The 20,437-nt window shown below is 37.3% G+C and overlaps 1 long non-coding RNA gene across 2 annotated transcripts; it reads right to left on the bottom strand.

The window, feature by feature from the left end:
- Positions 1-2,338: 2,338 nt before the first annotated feature.
- On the bottom strand, positions 2,339-3,732 carry LOC123678303. 2 transcript variants are annotated; one of them, XR_006747216.1, is made up of 3 exons: positions 3,628-3,732; positions 2,702-2,931; positions 2,339-2,463 (listed from the first exon to the last, which is right to left on the bottom strand). It is a non-coding gene; the product is annotated as an uncharacterized LOC123678303 (long non-coding RNA). The 2 variants fall into 2 exon arrangements; XR_006747217.1 differs by lacking the exon at positions 3,628-3,732 and adding an exon at positions 3,486-3,598.
- Between the last annotated feature and the right edge of the window lie 16,705 nt (positions 3,733-20,437).

The following is a 20,437-nucleotide window of genomic DNA, read 5'->3' as shown; positions in this document are numbered from 1 at the left end:
ATATAAATTTGATCTATAATATTATTGATATACTGAAAACTCTGGAATAGAAATAAAAAATATTTTCTTTCAGGTAGCACGCAATAAAATTCACCTTTTTCTGAATGAAATTTTAGATAACATGAAAATCTGTACCATACAATTCCTAAATGTGATTCATTTAGCTATTGCAATACTATTTTCATCCGAATATTTCGATATTTTTCTCAAAAAAATTAAAAACGCTTTATTCCCATAGTAAATTCGCATTTAGTGCCATTATGATCTCCATCCTTCACAACATCTCTCTGTCTTTGATAGTCTGCAGAGCGAAGTGAGTAGAAGCCACGTGAGGGCCAGTCCATGTTATTATAGGTCTATGGTTATTATAGGTCTACGGTTATTATAGGTCTTTTGTCTATTGTTATTATTATAGGTCTATGGGAGAAATTTACGCAGATTTCTACTTATCTACGCAGATGGGAGTCAGCTTGGATTTTTGGGCGCCAGGTGTCGCATTGATACATATTGTTGTAATACCATTTGAATTACCATAGTATAAGGAATCCTTCCGTCATACTAAGGTAATTCTAATGCTGATTTTCAGTTAAACACATTCTGTTTTCATTTGGTTGTCTTCCTTGGTTGGGTTATGCTTATGATATTAATAAGTGTCAAAATTAGTGAAACCTTCGATCAATTCACATTCACACCTCTGATGCACATTGTCATTTGGTTAACTCTTGATTTATAAAGACTTCTGCCAGTCCGATAATAAAATATTGTTATTTATTATAAGCAGGGCCACCGACAGGAACATTGACAAACTAAGTAGTTTATCTATGGACAGGAATTACGGGCCCGGAGGGATATAAAAATGCAGTCCCCCAGGCGCTTCCACCAATTTCAGACGCCATTTTTATCGCCGTTAATTAATATGAGTTTTCACAGAATGTATTGGTGATATCAATAGAATGAAATATTTTCCCATTTATTTACTTGTATTTTCACTTTACTGATATTTTCATTATCTCTATATTCTCTAGTACATACCTAATGATCAGAAAATTATTACGGACATCCAGTTAGTACTGTGATGAATGTTTGAATGAATTAATCATAAGTTTTGATAATTATTTACCCAATCTGAAACAGAGATTAATAAAGATTCGATAAAATGGTATAATCGTCACAAAAAATAAGACTGAAAAAACATACAAGAAACATCCTGTACCTATCTGGAAAACAAAGCGTTTACGGGCCCATGTTTATAGGACTGATATGTAAATTATCCAAGGAATCTCTCTCTCTCTCTCTCATATTCCTTTGTAGCTCCAATTTAGAAACACCCTGTATAGGAACATGGGTAACAAATGCAAGAACTGCATTTCAATTTATAAGATATGAGATAAGCAATCGTTTCATTTCTATGATCCTCCAACAAAGCTAATTAATTTTTATGACAGCAAAACAAAATAGAAAATATATTGACAAGAAGGCCTGTTTTTATTGAATAGGGCCTTGTATTTCAGATTCTTATTTCCAAAGTACCGACAAAGAGGAAATATTTCGCATGCATACGTTTTGTTATTTTTTCATAATTGTCTATTTCTATTGCATGCCTTCTGGTTCTGTTCCCAGAGACTACATAATAAAAATCGGATTGAGTAGGTAACTGAAAACGTCATTAGACCATTTAGACCCGAATAATAGGAATAGATAAATGTAAAGAGTATAGGCAGTGGGCCCTGACGTAAAATAAATATTCATCGTTTCATTAGATAAGTGAACAAAATCACTCAGAATTTTTTGTGTATACTTCTATATTACGGAATTCTGAAAATTACAGGCCTCCAAAAATCACAGGCCCTGGAAAAATCATCCCCCCCTATCGACGAGCCTGTATTATAAATTTGCCTTGCTCATTTACACTAGTTGAAATGTAAAAAATTGTCTAAGCTATAATTGTCGTAATATTCAATAATATATTCTATTAATGTGTTACGAAAAATAAGAAACTCGGAAAGTAGGGGAGACTGAGTACGGTTGAAACAATTTTGCTTCAATTGCCCATAGCATTGTCAATACCAAACCCAGCACCGAATTAGATATGTTTAATGAAAGGTCGTGTTTCTATCTACCGATTGACATTATCATTTGAGAGCTTGGTATTCTAGAGTTCGTGTGAAATCAAATTAAAAATTGAAATAAAATTATTTCAATTGTCCCCATTTCAAGGGCGGTTGAAACAGTGATTGGGGTCAATTGAAACATATGCTAATAATAAAAAAAAAGTTAAAATTTATCAAGTTTTATTGGTCATTTATATTGATTCATGAGTAATCGTGGTTAAACCAATATTCTAAAATAATGAATAATAAAATTTTTTTTCAGAATCACAATTATGACTTTTACGCTGCTATATATGTATACCGACGAGTCTACTTGTCCCAGCGAAGTTTTTCTTGCACATTCCTCTGGCATCTACAACAAGAAGATTAAATAATTATGTAATTTTGTTTTGAATGGAGACCGTTGAAGCATATTTATGAATTGGAAACAAATGTTATAATTTACAGTATTAACAACAAGAATTTCTGAGAAATACTATTTACTCAATCATGTTTCAAAAGCATTAGTCTAAACACAAATACACCAATCACTACTGTCACTGTTAACAGAAATGAACTAATTGAAAAACTATGCGTACACAAATACTTACTTTTGCTCACCAAATAACAATAGGGCCTACTACAAGGAACTGTAGTTCGCGAAGATTGGCGGGCTATTGAAATTCAAATTCGGACTCGTCTTCCGCTTCGATCATCTTTTGAAACTTTTCTTGCACGACATACAGTTCTTGACATATTCACCTTGTTTCAACCGCCACCTGTTTTATTCGTACCCAGTCTCCCCTAACACTGATTTCTTTACGGCTTAGTCAAACCTAATCTGGAACAAAAAATAATCCAATAATAATAATCCGGCAATTACCTTGCCGAATGCATAGTGCATGAATTGAATATATATATAGTGGAGTAGACCATTTCTTTATATATACCTATTAAAAAATAATCTATCTTGAAATTTCCAAGAGAAGATTATTGTAGCAGTCGAATACAACGAGAAAATATAATAATAACTGTCAATATTAATTAATTAGATTGGAATTCGATTCGAAACAACAAAATATTGACAATGGAAAAATCCCCCTGACCACAAATCTAAAATGTTGATTACCTCTTCTTCGGAAAGAATTTTCTCAGTTTTATATTCTTCGTAGTATTACAGGGAAAACCATACTGGTTTAGCGAGTGCAGATTATAAATTGAATAATTATGACGAATGCAGACTAAAAGTTGCATGGAGGATTAGTAGTTAGTTACTCCAGTATTCGATAATTATTTAGAAAGTTTTTCATTTCGTTTAATAAATATAGCAGTTTTATTTCTCCAAAAAATAAAAATACGTATCCCATAAAATTGAAAGTCAATAATATATTTCACCTTTTTAATTTTATTCCTTGATTTTGGGGACTCAGTCATTCAGGTACCAACCTGAAATATAATCTCCCAGACATTTCATATAATTAAAATAGAACTCAACGTATAAAACAAAAATAATTCACATTTGTGTAAAATTATTTACCAATAGATGAATAGTTGATCTAATACAATTTTGGTATGAAATATGTTAGGTACATCTGATCTGAATTCGATCTGATAACTGAAATTACTGGAAGCACAGATTGTGTCAGCTGGTAGAACTATCATCAATGGCATTCTAAATAAATGATGTAACGATGATGATGCTCTTTGCTACGCCCTGACTTCTCAATTACTAATGACCCATCCAGTTGATGTTTCACGCTGTAATAAGTATCATTTCATTTGTAAATTGCATATGGTAGGACTTCAAATTATCCATTCTCCACGGATTATCGAATGGCGAAGAGAAATATTTTTGCATCGGACATTTTCAATTTGCTTCTATAGTGTCCTATTCTTACTGGGGGTGACCAATCTGTGAGGTCAAAGGATATTTAAATCAGCTTAAGATACGAGTATTTTTCGAAATATTCCACCAGATGAATATATTCGTAAAATATAATAGAAAATAAATTTACAAAATGATTAAAGATAACGCATGACGAATGCAAATGCAATCGTAATAGAACCGTAGGGCGTAGAGTATATGTCATATCTGAAAATCTGTACTTAGGATCGAATAAAGGTTTTAGGGATATGCTAACAACTAATAGCAAAAAATACTGGCGTTTACAGCATCCACTTGCACCACAAGCGCTCGGAGGGGTCACCTCGTATGACTCAAAATGTCATATTTAAAAATCTGTTCATAGGATCGAATCAAGATTTTGGGAATATATTAACAACTAATAGCAGAAAATAGTGACGTTTTATTGTAACTTCTTGCATCTCAAGGAGACGGAGAGGGTCACCTAGTATAACACAAAATGTCATATCTGAAAATTTGTGAATAGGAACCAATTCATATTTTGGCGATATGATAACAGTCAATAGCAGAAAAAAGTTTCGTTTGCCGCATTCACTTGCCACTTAAGGAGACGGAGGGGAGTTCCTATATAACTCAAAATGTCATATCTGAAAATCAAATTCAGATTTTGGGTTATATAACTCAAAATGTCATATCTGAAAATTGAGCTAAGATTTTAGGTATATATTTACAACCGGCGTGGATGCGGTGAAACGCCGGTTGTTATATATACCTAAAATCTGAATTCGAATGAATGTATAACTGAAAATGTCATATCTGAAAATTGAATTAAAATTTTTGGTTTATATTAACAACCGTCGTGGATGCGGTAAAACGCCGGTTGTTATGATATACCTAAAATCTCAATTCGATTTTCAAATATGACATTTTGAGTTATATAAGGTAACTTCCCTCTGCCCTTTCGAGGTCCAAGTGGATGCGACAAACGTCACTATTTTCTGCTATTGCCTTCTCAATATAGGGTGTAAAATGAGTGGCTGGCCATAGCCTAATGGTGAATGCAGGTCATTCAACCGGTGTGAAAGCAGCAAACCGAGATAGCAAACTTTGACCTTGAAATCCTCGTACGAGACTCAATGATTGGGCGGATATCGATGCAAAAATACTTATTATTAAATGTGCCAAATTTGCGGTTTCTCGAAAACTATATATAGGATCGAATTCAAATTTGGAGGTGTCCTCCAGGAGCCATAGCGCCTAACAACTGCATATACGGCATTTACGTACACCTCAAGGGGGCCCATGGGGGGCATCAAATGTGTCAAATTTGAGTTTTCTCGAAAACTATACATAGGATCGAATTCAAATTTGGAGGTGTTCTCCAGGAACCATAGCGCCTGACAACTGCATATATGGCATTTACTTACACCTTAAGGGGGTCCTTGGGGGGCATCAAATGAGATAAAAAAATTCGGTTTCTCGAAAACTATACATAGAATCGAATTCAAATTTGGAGGTGTCATCCAGGACCCATAGCGCCTAAGAACTGAATAAACGGCATTTACTTACACCTCAAGGGGGCCCATGGGGGGCATCAAATGTGTCAAATTTGAGGTTTCTCGAAAACTATACATAGGATCGAATTCAAATTTGGAGGTATTCTCCAGGAACCATAGCGCCTGACAACTGCATATATGGCATTTACTTACACTTCAAGGGGGCCCATGGGGGGCATCAAATGTGTCAAATTTGAGGTTTCTCGAAAACTATACATAGGATCGAATTCAAATTTGGAGGTGTCCTCCAGGACCCATAGCGCCTGACAACTGCATATACGGCATTTACGTACACCTCAAGGGGGCCCATGGGGGGCATCAAATGTGTCAAATTTGAGTTTTCTCGAAAACTATACATAGGATCGAATTCAAATTTGGAGGTGTTCTCCAGGAACCATAGCGCCTGACAACTGCATATATGGCATTTACTTACACCTTAAGGGGGTCCTTGGGGGGCATCAAATGAGATAAAAAAATTCGGTTTCTCGAAAACTATACATAGAATCGAATTCAAATTTGGAGGTGTCATCCAGGATCCATAGCGCCTAAGAACTACATAAACGGCATTCACTTACACCCCAAGGGGGCCCATGGGGGGCATCAAATGTGTCAAATTTGAGGTTTCTCGAAAACTATACATAGGATCGAATTCAAATTTGGAGGTGTCATCCAGGACCCATAGCGCCTAATAACTGCATATACGGCATTTACTTACACCTTAAGGGGGGCCATGGGGGGCATCAAATGTGTCAAATTTGAGGTTTCTCGGAAACTATACATAGGATCAAATTCTAATTTGGAGGTGTCATCCAGGACCCATAGCGCCTAAGAACTGCATAAACGGCATTTACTTACACCTCAAGGGGGCCCATGGGGGGCATCAAATGTGTCAAATTTGAGGTTTCTCGAAAACTATACATAGGATCGAATTCAAATTTGGAGGTGTCCTCCAGGACCCATAGCGCCTAATAACTGCATAAACGTCATTTACTTACACCTCAAGGGGGCCCATGGGGGGCATCAAATGTGTCAAATTTGCCATCTTTCCTTATTTCTATACATGGGATCGAATTTGGAGGTGTTATCAAAAAGTTATTGCACCTAACAACTCCATATACGGCATTTATCTACACCCATTGAAGGTCGTTGGTGGATAATTTTAGTAGCAAAATTTAAAAAAATTTCTTAAAAATTATACAATAGCATAGATTATGATGTAGAATTTGGAGTTACAATTATGTTAGTAATTTATGCACACAAATATTAAAGTAAACTGCTTCGAATACAATTATGTTTAAAACGTATATCACCCAGAGTTTATCAGTTATCCGTGTTCTAACTATGAATAATATCAATTTCCTTATTAAATTTTCAGTGTAAATACAAATACATAATGTAAGGAAAATATGAAAACTGAAAAAAATATATGAATAATAAGGTAAATAAACAAAAAACCTGGTAAAAGCATTGAACACTAATACCACCGAATGAAAATTTAAAAATTTGTAGATCAGTGGGTTATGTAATAAAAATAAAATACATCAAAGACGTCCCTCTACATCCCAATGGGATTCCAAGTGAACGCCTGTCATAAAACATCTATTAAATTCTAATATCACATGCGGTTAAACAAATTAACAAATAATAAAGTAATGGTTAATTGAATTAATTTTTCCTCTTCAGTTATGCAGAAATGTCACTTCAGCAGAATAGTTGTCACTGGCAAGATATATGACGATGAAATCTACGCTCTATTGGGCATCACTAGACGAGACAAAGTTAGAAATTAAGACTTAAAATCTCAAACGGGGGTGTCAGATGTAACCGTATAGTGAGACTGAAATGGCGTTGGGTGGGACATTTTGCAAAGGGACGAAATAAAATGGACTGTAGCCGTCATGGGTGGCGTCCTCGAGAGACCAAGCGCAATGTTGGTCGTCCCCCATTCAGATGACCCAACGGCTTATGCGGGAAAAACCTGGATGGTCTCGACGCAAGATCGTTCAAGGTGGAAGAATTTGGAAGAGGCCTATGCTCAGAAGTGTGCATTGAAAATGCTGTAATGAATGAACGCTTCATTTTCATATCATACCGTGATGAAAGAAAATATGTTTTTGTGAGTAGCAGGATCAGTAACTAATATCAAGTCGTCCATAAAACTTAATTTGCTGGACAAGATTATTGTCGCAGTTTCAGGCCGTATAAATACAATATGAACTCAGGATTGGTTGTTGATTCCGAGCTCATATCCAAGAGTGCGTTAACAAAACGAAATTCTATTGATCATATTCAGACATCGAGAAGATAGAATAGTTTACCAATCTATTAGCCATAATCAATTAAATACTTAAAAAGGATAATTCTTCCGTTAATAAGAATCCTCACTTGTATTGGAAGCATAGATCACACATATCATTCTTTATCAAGTTTTCGAACATACATCTTTCGTGAAATATTCTCACACAATATTTGCACCGTCTGTATGATTCATCTCGAGTAGTACCACAGATGAGACAAGTGTTTTTCAGTGACATAGAAGATATGAGGACATCTTTTTGGTATTGTTTTCGTAATTCATTCATGTCTGCATATTCATCGAGAGATTTATTTTTGATCAACTGTTTAAAGAAGTATAGAATAAAAATACCACAATTATAGGCATCCCTTTGCTCAATGTGTTTTTTACTTATCATTTTCCAACAGTGAACATTTTGTAGTTCATTCAATTGATCGCTTTTCTCTAAATAGGTAATGAACTTTTTCAAATATGAAATACTTGTGGAAAGTTCTTCGCCAAAAGGATCCAGATATGTGAATTCCCTCTTTGAAATATTGATTTCTACAGCGCACCAATGATTTCCATTGACTATCAAGGGTATGAACAAATTTTTTTTGTGAATCTTAAAATTCTTGAGGAAAATATGACTTGGTTCGTTGAAGATGAATTGGGCCTGTAGTCCAGCATCAATTATTTGATACACGCCGCTTTTATTCATCATGTTCAAAATAAAATCCATGATAGAATCACTGAGCCAGTTTTCACCATTCAAGGTTAAATAATCAGAGAGAGGTAATTTTCTACGAGGATGATCTAGTATCGCAACTATATAGCCCCTTCCATTAGAAAATTTCTTGTGATACGTATAGTCTTTCATGAGACCATTATCAAGAAAATTCATTTTTTTATCTCATTTGATGCCCCCCATGGGCCCCCTTGAGGTGTAAGTAAATGCCGTTTATTCAGTTCTTAGGCGCTATGGGTCCTGGATGACACCTCCAAATTTGAATTCGATCCTATGTATAGTTTTCGAGAAACCGAATTTTTTTATCTCATTTGATGCCCCCCATGGGCCCCCTTGAGGTGTAAGTAAATGCCGTTTATGTAGTTCTTAGGCGCTATGGATCCTGGATGACACCTTCAAATTTGAATTCGATCGTATGTATAGTTTTCGAGAAACCTCAAATTTGACACATTTGATGCCCCCCATGGGCCCCCTTGAGGTGTAAGTAAATGCCATATATGCAGTTGTCAGGCGCTATGGTTCCTGGAGAACACCTCCAAATTTGAATTCGATCCTATGTATAGTTTTCGAGAAACCTCAAATTTGACACATTTGATGCCCCCCATGGGCCCCCTTGAGGTGTAAGTAAATGCCGTTTATTCAGTTCTTAGGCGCTATGGTTCCTGGAGAACACCTCCAAATTTGAATTCGATCCTATGTATAGTTTTCGAGAAACCGAATTTTTTTATCTCATTTGATGCCCCCCATGGGCCTCCTTGAGATGTAAGTGAATGCCGTTTATGTAGTTCTTAGGCGCTATGGATCCTGGATGACACCTCCAAATTTGAATTCGATCGTATGTATAGTTTTCGAGAAACCTCAAATTTGACACATTTGATGCCCCCCATGGGCCCCCTTGAGGTGTAAGTAAATGCCGTTTATTCAGTTCTTAGGCGCTATGGGTCCTGGATGACACCTCCAAATTTGAATTCGATCCTATGTATAGTTTTCGAGAAACCGAATTTTTTTATCTCATTTGATGCCCCCCATGGGCCCCCTTGAGGTGTAAGTGAATGCCGTTTATGTAGTTCTTAGGCGCTATGGATCCTGGATGACACCTTCAAATTTGAATTCGATCGTATGTATAGTTTTCGAGAAACCTCAAATTTGACACATTTGATGCCCCCCATGGGCCCCCTTGAGGTGTAAGTAAATGCCGTTTATTCAGTTCTTAGGCGCTATGGGTCCTGGATGACACCTCCAAATTTGAATTCGATCCTATGTATAGTTTTCGAGAAACCGAATTTTTTTATCTCATTTGATGCCCCCCATGGGCCCCCTTGAGGTGTAAGTAAATGCCGTATATGCAGTTGTCAGGCGCTATGGGTCCTGGAGGACACCTCCAAATTTGAATTCGATCCTATGTATAGTTTTCGAGAAACCTCAAATTTGACACATTTGATGCCCCCCATGGGCCCCCTTGAGGTGTAAGTAAATGCCATATATGCAGTTGTCAGGCGCTATGGTTCCTGGAGAACACCTCCAAATTTGAATTCGATCCTATGTATAGTTTTCGAGAAACCTCAAATTTGACACATTTGATGCCCCCCATAGGCCCCCTTGGGGTGTAAGTGAATGCCGTTTATGTAGTTCTTAGGCGCTATGGATCCTGGATGACACCTCCAAATTTGAATTCGATCCTATGTATAGTTTTCGAGAAACCTCAAATTTGACACATTTGATGCCCCCCATGGGCCCCCTTGGGGTGTAAGTGAATGCCGTTTGTGTAGTTCTTAGGCGCTATGGATCCTGGATGACACCTCCAAATTTGAATTCGATCCTATGTATAGTTTTCGAGAAACCGAATTTTTTTATCTCATTTGATGCCCCCCATGGGCCCCCTTGAGGTGTAAGTAAATGCCGTATATGCAGTTGTCAGGCGCTATGGGTCCTGGAGGACACCTCCAAATTTGAATTCGATCCTATGTATAGTTTTCGAGAAACCTCAAATTTGACACATTTGATGCCCCCCATGGGCCCCCTTGAGGTGTACGTAAATGCCGTATATGCAGTTGTTAGGCGCTATGGCTCCTGGAAGACACCTCCAAATTTGAATTCGATCCTATGTATAGTTTTCGAGAAACCTCAAATTTGACACATTTGATGCCCCCCATGGGCCCCCTTGAGGTGTACGTAAATGCCGTATATGCAGTTGTTAGGCGCTATGGCTCCTGGAGGACACCTCCAAATTTGAATTCGATCCTATGTATAGTTTTCGAGAAACCTCAAATTTGACACATTTGATGCCCCCCATGGGCCCCCTTGAGGTGTAAGTAAATGCCGTTTATTCAGTTCTTAGGCGCTATGGGTCCTGGATGACACCTCCAAATTTGAATTCGATCCTATGTATAGTTTTCGAGAAACCGAATTTTTTTATCTCATTTGATGCCCCCCATGGGCCCCCTTGAGGTGTAAGTAAATGCCGTATATGCAGTTGTCAGGCGCTATGGGTCCTGGAGGACACCTCCAAATTTGAATTCGATCCTATGTATAGTTTTCGAGAAACCTCAAATTTGACACATTTGATGCCCCCCATGGGCCCCCTTGAGGTGTAAGTAAATGCCGGTTATTCAGTTCTTAGGCGCTATGGGTCCTGGATGACACCTCCAAATTTGAATTCGATCCTATGTATAGTTTTCGAGAAACCGAATTTTTTTATCTCATTTGATGCCCCCCGTGGGCCCCCTTGAGGTGTAAGTAAATGCCGTATATGCAGTTGTCAGGCGCTATGGGTCCTGGAGGACACCTCCAAATTTGAATTCGATCCTATGTATAGTTTTCGAGAAACCTCAAATTTGACACATTTGATGCCCCCCATGGGCCCCCTTGAGGTGTACGTAAATGCCGTATATGCAGTTGTTAGGCGCTATGGCTCCTGGAGGACACCTCCAAATTTGAATTCGATCCTATATATAGTTTTCGAGAAACCTCAAATTTGACACATTTGATGCCCCCCATGGGCCCCCTTGAGGTGTAAGTAAATGCCGTTTATTCAGTTCTTAGGCGCTATGGTTCCTGGAGAACACCTCCAAATTTGAATTCGATCCTATGTATAGTTTTCGAGAAACCGAATTTTTTTATCTCATTTGATGCCCCCCATGGGCCTCCTTGAGGTGTAAGTGAATGCCGTTTATGTAGTTCTTAGGCGCTATGGATCCTGGATGACACCTCCAAATTTGAATTCGATCGTATGTATAGTTTTCGAGAAACCTCAAATTTGACACATTTGATGCCCCCCATGGGCCCCCTTGAGGTGTAAGTAAATGCCGTTTATTCAGTTCTTAGGCGCTATGGGTCCTGGATGACACCTCCAAATTTGAATTCGATCCTATGTATAGTTTTCGAGAAACCGAATTTTTTTATCTCATTTGATGCCCCCCATGGGCCCCCTTGAGGTGTAAGTAAATGCCGTATATGCAGTTGTCAGGCGCTATGGGTCCTGGAGGACACCTCCAAATTTGAATTCGATCCTATGTATAGTTTTCGAGAAACCTCAAATTTGACACATTTGATGCCCCCCATGGGCCCCCTTGAGGTGTAAGTAAATGCCATATATGCAGTTGTCAGGCGCTATGGTTCCTGGAGAACACCTCCAAATTTGAATTCGATCCTATGTATAGTTTTCGAGAAACCTCAAATTTGACACATTTTATGCCCCCCATGGGCCCCCTTGAGGTGTACGTAAATGCCGTATATGCAGTTGTTAGGCGCTATGGCTCCTGGAGGACACCTCCAAATTTGAATTCGATCCTATATATAGTTTTCGAGAAACCTCAAATTTGACACATTTGATGCCCCCCATGGGCCCCCTTGAGGTGTAAGTAAATGCCGTTTATTCAGTTCTTAGGCGCTATGGTTCCTGGAGAACACCTCCAAATTTGAATTCGATCCTATGTATAGTTTTCGAGAAACCGAATTTTTTTATCTCATTTGATGCCCCCCATGGGCCTCCTTGAGGTGTAAGTGAATGCCGTTTATGTAGTTCTTAGGCGCTATGGATCCTGGATGACACCTCCAAATTTGAATTCGATCGTATGTATAGTTTTCGAGAAACCTCAAATTTGACACATTTGATGCCCCCCATGGGCCCCCTTGAGGTGTAAGTAAATGCCGTTTATTCAGTTCTTAGGCGCTATGGGTCCTGGATGACACCTCCAAATTTGAATTCGATCCTATGTATAGTTTTCGAGAAACCGAATTTTTTTATCTCATTTGATGCCCCCCATGGGCTTCCTTGAGGTGTAAGTGAATGCCGTTTATGTAGTTCTTAGGCGCTATGGATCCTGGATGACACCTCCAAATTTGAATTCGATCGTATGTATAGTTTTCGAGAAACCTCAAATTTGACACATTTGATGCCCCCCATGGGCCCCCTTGAGGTGTAAGTAAATGCCGTTTATTCAGTTCTTAGGCGCTATGGGTCCTGGATGACACCTCCAAATTTGAATTCGATCCTATGTATAGTTTTCGAGAAACCTCAAATTTGACACATTTGATGCCCCCCATGGGCCCCCTTGAGGTGTACGTAAATGCCGTATATGCAGTTGTTAGGCGCTATGGCTCCTGGAGGACACCTCCAAATTTGAATTCGATCCTATATATAGTTTTCGAGAAACCGCAAATTTGGCACATTTAATAATAAGTATTTTTGCATCGAAATCCGCCCAATCATTGAGTCTCGTACGAGGATTTCAAGGTCAAAGTTTGCTATCTCGGTTTGCTGCTTTCACACCGGTGGTCATTCAGGCCTTTCAGAAAATTAATTTTTTTTATATACTAAGACTGTTAGTTTCGGAGATACAGGGTGATTCATGCAAATTGGCATATATTTTTTATCTCAATAAGTTGGGAATCCGATATTGTTCAAATTTTGTGGGTTCTTTTACTTCATGCATCCCTTCGAAACGATATTTTCAGGGCAGCACTCAGATGATTGAGTTTTTTTTTTTAGAATTCGAAATCTTTATTTTTTACACGTTTTAGAGAAATATCGTTATTGGTATGGAAAAATACATAATTCAGTCTAATGAATTCAATTTTTACTCTGAATGGCACACTTTTGTTAGGAGTAGCAAACGGAAGAATTAATGTGTTATGTAACTTTTTTGAAATACGGTCCTGTTTCTATTCCTTTTTTGATAGTATTTGATGTTATTTGATAATTTTTCGGATTTTGTTGCTTTCTGTCCAACTCCCTTCAATTGTAAACCCTCAGCACTTACTAAGTGATGTAACAGGCTGCTTGAAATATTAATTAGAAGTATGCTTGATGAAACTGTGAATGCTTTTGAAACTAGATTTTAATTGAAAACAATTTGATGTAAACCATCTACAGGGTGTTTCAAGTTCGATGGCCTATTAGACGTTTCTGGAGAACGGGGCCGATTTGAAATCTGAAAATTCGGAATATGACATTGTTCATGATGCTCTATTCAGCTAAAATATTTTCGAAGTTCCGGCACTTCCGGTTATACAAGAACTGAAAAAAAAAATTCAAAAAAAACTTTTTTTTTCATTTTATGTCTTAAATCAAGATTTCGATTATCAATTACTCTTACGTAGGGTCAATTTCATTCAGGTTATGGGGGGGCAGCAGTTTATCTGCATCAATCAGTTGTAGGAAAAGAGAGAAAAAAGCTATCTCATTTATCAGTACAGGGTGAATTCGAGTGTGCTGTGGCGGAATGTGTATTGAATTCAGAAACTTTCTTAATATTTTCAATATATCGTCCACCTAATGGAAATATTAGGTTATTTATTGATAAAATGGATGAAGTATTAATTGAAGTTTTTAACGAAGATAAATCAATCATAATAGCAGGGACTTCCATATAGAATTAAAGGATGACAACAAATATAAAACAGAATTCTTAACATTAATGAGTTCTTTCAACTTGATCAAAACTATTAATGATTATACACGGATCACAGCGCGGTCGAAGTCATGCCTTGATAATATCTTCACATCGAAATATATAGTTCTGAAGTAATAGGATTCCTCATCTCTGATCATAAAGCCCAAAAAATTAATATTCCAAATGCGATTGCTGAAAAACGTTATAGAAATTATTGTAGATTTTTCACTGAATATGCTAAGAGTACGTTTGTAACTAGACTTCAACAACAATAAGATTGGAAATAAGTTTATGATATAGATAGGGCAAATATATGTGAACAATGGCACCAGTTTTTGTCAGTATTTTATGGTGTTTTCTGTGAATGTTTTCCGCTTATACTGGCAAATATAAAAAACGGAAAAATATTCCTCCGGATCGGCAAATAGATGAATTAAAAACAGACACAACTCTGAATATTGCGAGTCGTATAAAACAACAAAAAAGGAATATGATAGATCACTTAAGAATTCAAAAGTAGAACTGCAAAATGATTCTCAAATAGAGGGAGAGCCACTGATCGTCGCGGATAAATTTAATGAATATTTCAATAATATAGTGTTGGAAATGTTGGAAAAATTAAAAGACACACAATGTGATTCTACTCAACTAAAGAAAAACGACAAATCAATGTACTTACGACCTACTAATAGGGAAATAATAGAGTTAGCAAGATCCTTGAAAAATAAGCTCAGTTGTGGAGAAGATGAAATACCAGTTAGTATAGTGAAAAGGTCGATCACAAGTATAAGTAGAGTATTGTCCTATATTATAAATAATTCTTTCAGAGAAGGCATATATCCTCAACAGTTGAAGCGGGCATTAATCAAACCATTATTCAAAAGTGGTGACCACAAACTCGTAGAAAATTACAGGCAAATCTGTTTGTGATCAAGCTTCTCTAAAATCTTTGAGCTTGCAATGTGTTCAAGGGTAATTGGGTTTTTACATCAAACCAACTTCTTTGCGAAGAGTCAACACTGTTATATAAAAAACAGATCAACGCAAACAGCTATGTTTCAGCTTACGAAAAGCATAATTGATCTAATAGAAAATAATAATATGGTATTAGCAATGTTTTTAGATTTATCTAAAGCATATGATTCAATCAATCAGGAATAATATTTACTGTAAAAACTAGAGATATATGGAATAAGAGGAAAAGTTAATGAGTGGTTCCGATCATATATATCTGAAAGAACACAAAGAGTTAAAATAACTAAAAATGGTTGCACTGTTAAATCTGCCATGCTAGTTAACAAAACTGGGAGAGCCCAAGGGAGTGTTATTAGACCTCTGCTATTTATAATATATTTAAATGACTTATGTGAAATAGTACAAAATATTGTAGAGAGTATCGTAAATTTTGCGGACGATACTAGCTTAGTGTTAGGTGCAAAGGTGAATTGAAGAGAATCGGAACAGACTTTTTCACTAGAGCAGAAGAATGGTTCTCAAGGAATAAACTGTTATTAAATGCAAAGAAATCTAATTCTGTAATATTCAGTACAGACAGAAATAGGAAAGAAAAGCCCAACAAAATAACATTACACGGTGAAGAACATCAATTTTCTGAGCACTTAAAATTTTTAGGATTATTTATTGACAACTTTCTAAAATGGAGAGTACACACTGATTATGTGAAACAAAAACTTAATGAAATCAACTTAGCAATGAGAACAACCAGTAGATACATGAATGAAAGAACCCTTAAAATTTTATATCACGCTAATTTTGAGTCAGTTCTCAGGTATGGGATCATGTTTTGGGGAATGGAATACAACCAGGAGGATGTTTTTGTTGTCCAAAAACGAGTCATGAGAATAATTTTTAAGTTACCTTTTAAACAATCTTGCCGAGGCATGTTCAGAAAAAATAGTATTCTGACGGTTTTTGGTTTGTTATACTTGATTGCCTAAATTTTTTGAGTAGAAACAAGGAGAGGTTCACAGGGAACACCGTAGAATCGTGTTATAATACAAGAACACTAGATTTCATATTGCCAATACACCGTTTAACTATCACAGAGAGGAATCCTTCATATTTGTTTTTCGATAGGTGAATTTTGGTTTTGGTTATACATATAGGAACGATTGTTCAGGAAATAAGTATTAATATTCAAAGATGTAATATTTGACGCTATTTTGTTTGATGTTTCGTGTAGCTTCAATGTTATATGTAGAGATCATTCAAAATAAAGCTTGTTATTACTATTCCCCGACTTTTCCTATACGCGTAGGAATTCTCCTCGCCGTCGGCTTCCCACTCCCCGCTAAGAGGAACATTTACTCAATCCCAGATATTTAAAATATCAGAAGGGTAGAGCTCGTATCGGTTGTGTCCGATCCTTGTGGTCCCCCTGGTTCTCGTCGAACTTCTGGTCCTCTTACACGTGATCCCTGGACCTGTCTTTCGCTTCCTAGAAATTTTCTCACCATTCTTGCAGTACCTAAAAGAACAGCTTTTTGCATTATATTACATATATACATACTTACTGAGTCCCAGTTACTTGATATTCCTCATGAGATTTTTGGGCACTATTCCAGTTGTTGAGATGATAATTGGAATAGTTTTCGTTGATATCATTTCCCACTAATGCTTTATCTGAAATTCGAGGTCCCTATATTTTGAAATTTTTTCGACCTCTTTTTGACGCATGTTGTTGTTATTTGGTATTGCTACGTCGATGAGTATTGCTGTCTTTGCATGTTTAACGACTAGCAGTATATCTGGCCTGTTGTGAGCGACTGTTTTATCAGTCAAAACTGTACGATCCCAGTACAGCTTATAGCGTTCGTTTTCCAGGATGGTTTCCGGTTGGTACTTGTAGTATGGTACTTTTTCAGAATGAATTAGTTTTAATTTGGTTGCCATTTCTTGGTGTAGTATCTTTCCTACTGCATCGTGTCTCTCTTTATATTAATTTCCTGCAAACATTTGACATCCTCCCGTGATATGTTAGATTGTCTCATTCGTTGGACACCCATAACGGCATCGATCGTCAGTAATAGTTCGATCCTTTATGATATGCTTGCAGTAATTTCTCGTTGAGATCACTTGATCTTGGATGGCTAAAAGAAATCCTTTCGTTTTTGAATACATCGCACCGGATGTGAGCCAATAGTTCGACGCTTCAATGTCGACATGATCCTGGTTCACCTCGTTGTCGTCCATGTAGTGGTTTTTCTCTCCATCTTTGCAGTTTTTCTTGGATTATCTGGTGGTTGTATGACAATTGCTCCTTGTGCAGTTGTAAAGGTGTTGATTCGTCTGCTTCACACAGTACTTTGTAGACTTCTGACGTACCTGATTTTTCTTCAAAGTATGTTCGTAGGCATTCAATTTGCCCATGGGTAAGTTGCATGATGTCTAGCAGACCTCTGCCTCCTTTATTCCTCGGCAGTGTCGTCCTTTCAATGCTACTTTTCGGATGGTGCTTGTGTGCTTTTGACATCAAGGTTCTCATTTTTTATGATGTTAAGTCTCTCATCGGGTACAAGTTTATTTCTCAATATGACCCGGTATTGGTCGGCTACTCTTTGCTCTGAAACTTGGAGTTCGGGATAGTTTCTGTGGAATTCTGCAAATAATTTTTGCCGGTAGCCTATTTTATCCTCTTCCATATTAGTCATTTCATAATATATGCGCATGATCGTTTAATTTATCGAACTTGTCCATTTCATGCGTCTTCTTGGTAGACCTGCTTGGGTGAGTGCTGGTTGGGGATCCTGCGCAGCACCTTCAGCGGTCGGAGCAACTCGTGTTATTCTTCTCCTAGAATGTTGAGATTGTGGAGGCGTAGCATTTTGTTCGACAGACGCCCGTCTCCTCAGCACTCTGTCACCGACGTCCCGCATACTGTCATGTCCAGCGCCGGCTCCAGACACGCCCTGACGAACCTCAGGCAGCGGCTCTATATTCCTTTTCCTCAAATTCACCATCATTCATGGGTTCCTCCGTGTCGTGGAGAAAACGGTCTTTGATCGCTTTTTACGATACGCAGAGCTACGGTGGGAGAATTCTTGAGCTGCTTTCCACACGGCTTCGTCCGTTACCCTGAACAGGGACCCTTCGACAGGTTCCAGCTTCCCGGGTCAAGGAGCTCCTGGAATCTGCGGTGGGCAGGAGTCGATTCAACTCTCCTGATAGGTGAAGCTCTAGGAATTCACCTACCGCTACCCATTTATTATTATTATTATTATTATTAACATAATGCAATGTAAAATGTTCATATTTGTCCAATAATACCCTCACTAATGCAGAACAGGAACTTTTTAAACCAAATGGCACTACTCTAAATCTATAAATGATACCATCTATCGAAAATTCTGTATTCTCTACTATTTTCTGCTAACGCAAATAGTCAAAAACTGTGCTTCAAATCAACTTCACTGAAAATTTTCGGTTCCGTAATTCCACCAGATAGCTTCTATATTCATGGGAGATTCATATTGAGGTACTGTGTACTGTGAGGTATAATATACCATGCATCTAAATATAATCGTAATTTTCCATACCTTTTTTTGATGCTACAATAATAGGGTTGAGGAATCTTATTCTTATTGTAGTTCTTCCCATTAAATCGTCTTCCAACATCTTATATATTTCGTCTGAAACTTCCTTTCTATATCTGTTAGGTATCGGAAAAATTTGTATTTAAAATTTTCGATTTCTTTTAGTTTCAATTTTTGCAGATTTTTCGCTCTATTTAATTAATTAAATTCTTCCGTTTTTCACTAAATCAATTGAATTTTGGTTTGTGGTAGATATCATTTACCCAATAGTTGCTTTCGAATATTGATCCTGAAATACCTTTTGAATATGAACTCCCACATGGTTGTATTAACCCCTTTCTGCAACCAAATTTGGCACATCCTATACAAACGTTAATTTCTAAGTCTCCATTTGTTTTGAGTCCGCACATCAAATTGTTCCATATACGGCACGCTCGCTTCTTCGACGGAAAACATTCGTACCCCCCTCTCTAGGATTTCTCGCATTTACTGAAGTTATTAGTTCGTATTGGCTGCTCAACACGTCAGAGCACGTTAGAGTGATATTTCCAGTGAGATATTTCAGTTGTTTTTGATAATATTGTGGGGAAATAAATATCGGCACACAGGTGAGTGTTTAGACATATCTTTCTAGTAGCATGAGAATAAAATACTCATGTAGCAAAAAATGGTTTTGTTCCCATGTACCATATTTGGCACAACTTTATAAGAAGAACATTTTTGTTCCGCAAGAGCAGAAGATTCTATGACCGCGACTCTATGGTGGGGACCCGAGGGAGAAAACTTCACTTCCGTTTCTGACCAGTCAGTCGTTCAGTCATTCAGAGGTTAAGAAGCATTAATTATAGATTAATTCAGAATTCGTTCTTTTTACTTTTTACTTTGTGTTTGATACTGAATATACAGTTAAACCAGTGAACTATTTTTCAATACCATTCCACATAATCCAATAGGTTATGAGCCCAGTTCACGATTGGTATTAGGAAATTAATAGAAGTTTTTCATTGAAAAACCCCAGTGACGCTAACCAACAAAATGGCGAGTGGAAGCATGGCGAGTTCTGTGAGTACCATTCTACAACTGAATGATGGAAATTTTTCGAACTGGTTATTCCGGCTGAAGTGTTTACTGGAGAAAAAACAATGTAGAGAAGTTGTGGAGAAGAAGATTAACCTAACAGGTCTAACAAGCGAACAGAAGCAGGAAGTCGAGAAAAATGATGCTAGAGCAAAGTCAATCATCGTCCAGTGTATTACTGATAGGCACATAGAATATGTGAGGAATGCTGATTCTGCATTTGAGATGATATCTTCACTGAAGAATATATTTGAAAGGAAGACCACACTATCAAGGTTGTATGTGGGAAGGAAGTTATTAACTTTGAAATGTGATGAAAATGAGAAACTCCAAGACCATTTCATTAAGTTTGATGGACTTATTCGAGATCTAGAATCCAC

The sequence above is a fragment of the Harmonia axyridis genome, chromosome 4 (genome assembly GCF_914767665.1).
Source record: "Harmonia axyridis chromosome 4, icHarAxyr1.1, whole genome shotgun sequence".
In the NCBI taxonomy this organism is placed as follows: Eukaryota; Metazoa; Arthropoda; class Insecta; order Coleoptera; family Coccinellidae; genus Harmonia; species Harmonia axyridis.
This window is presented reverse-complemented; position numbering and strand designations above follow the sequence as displayed.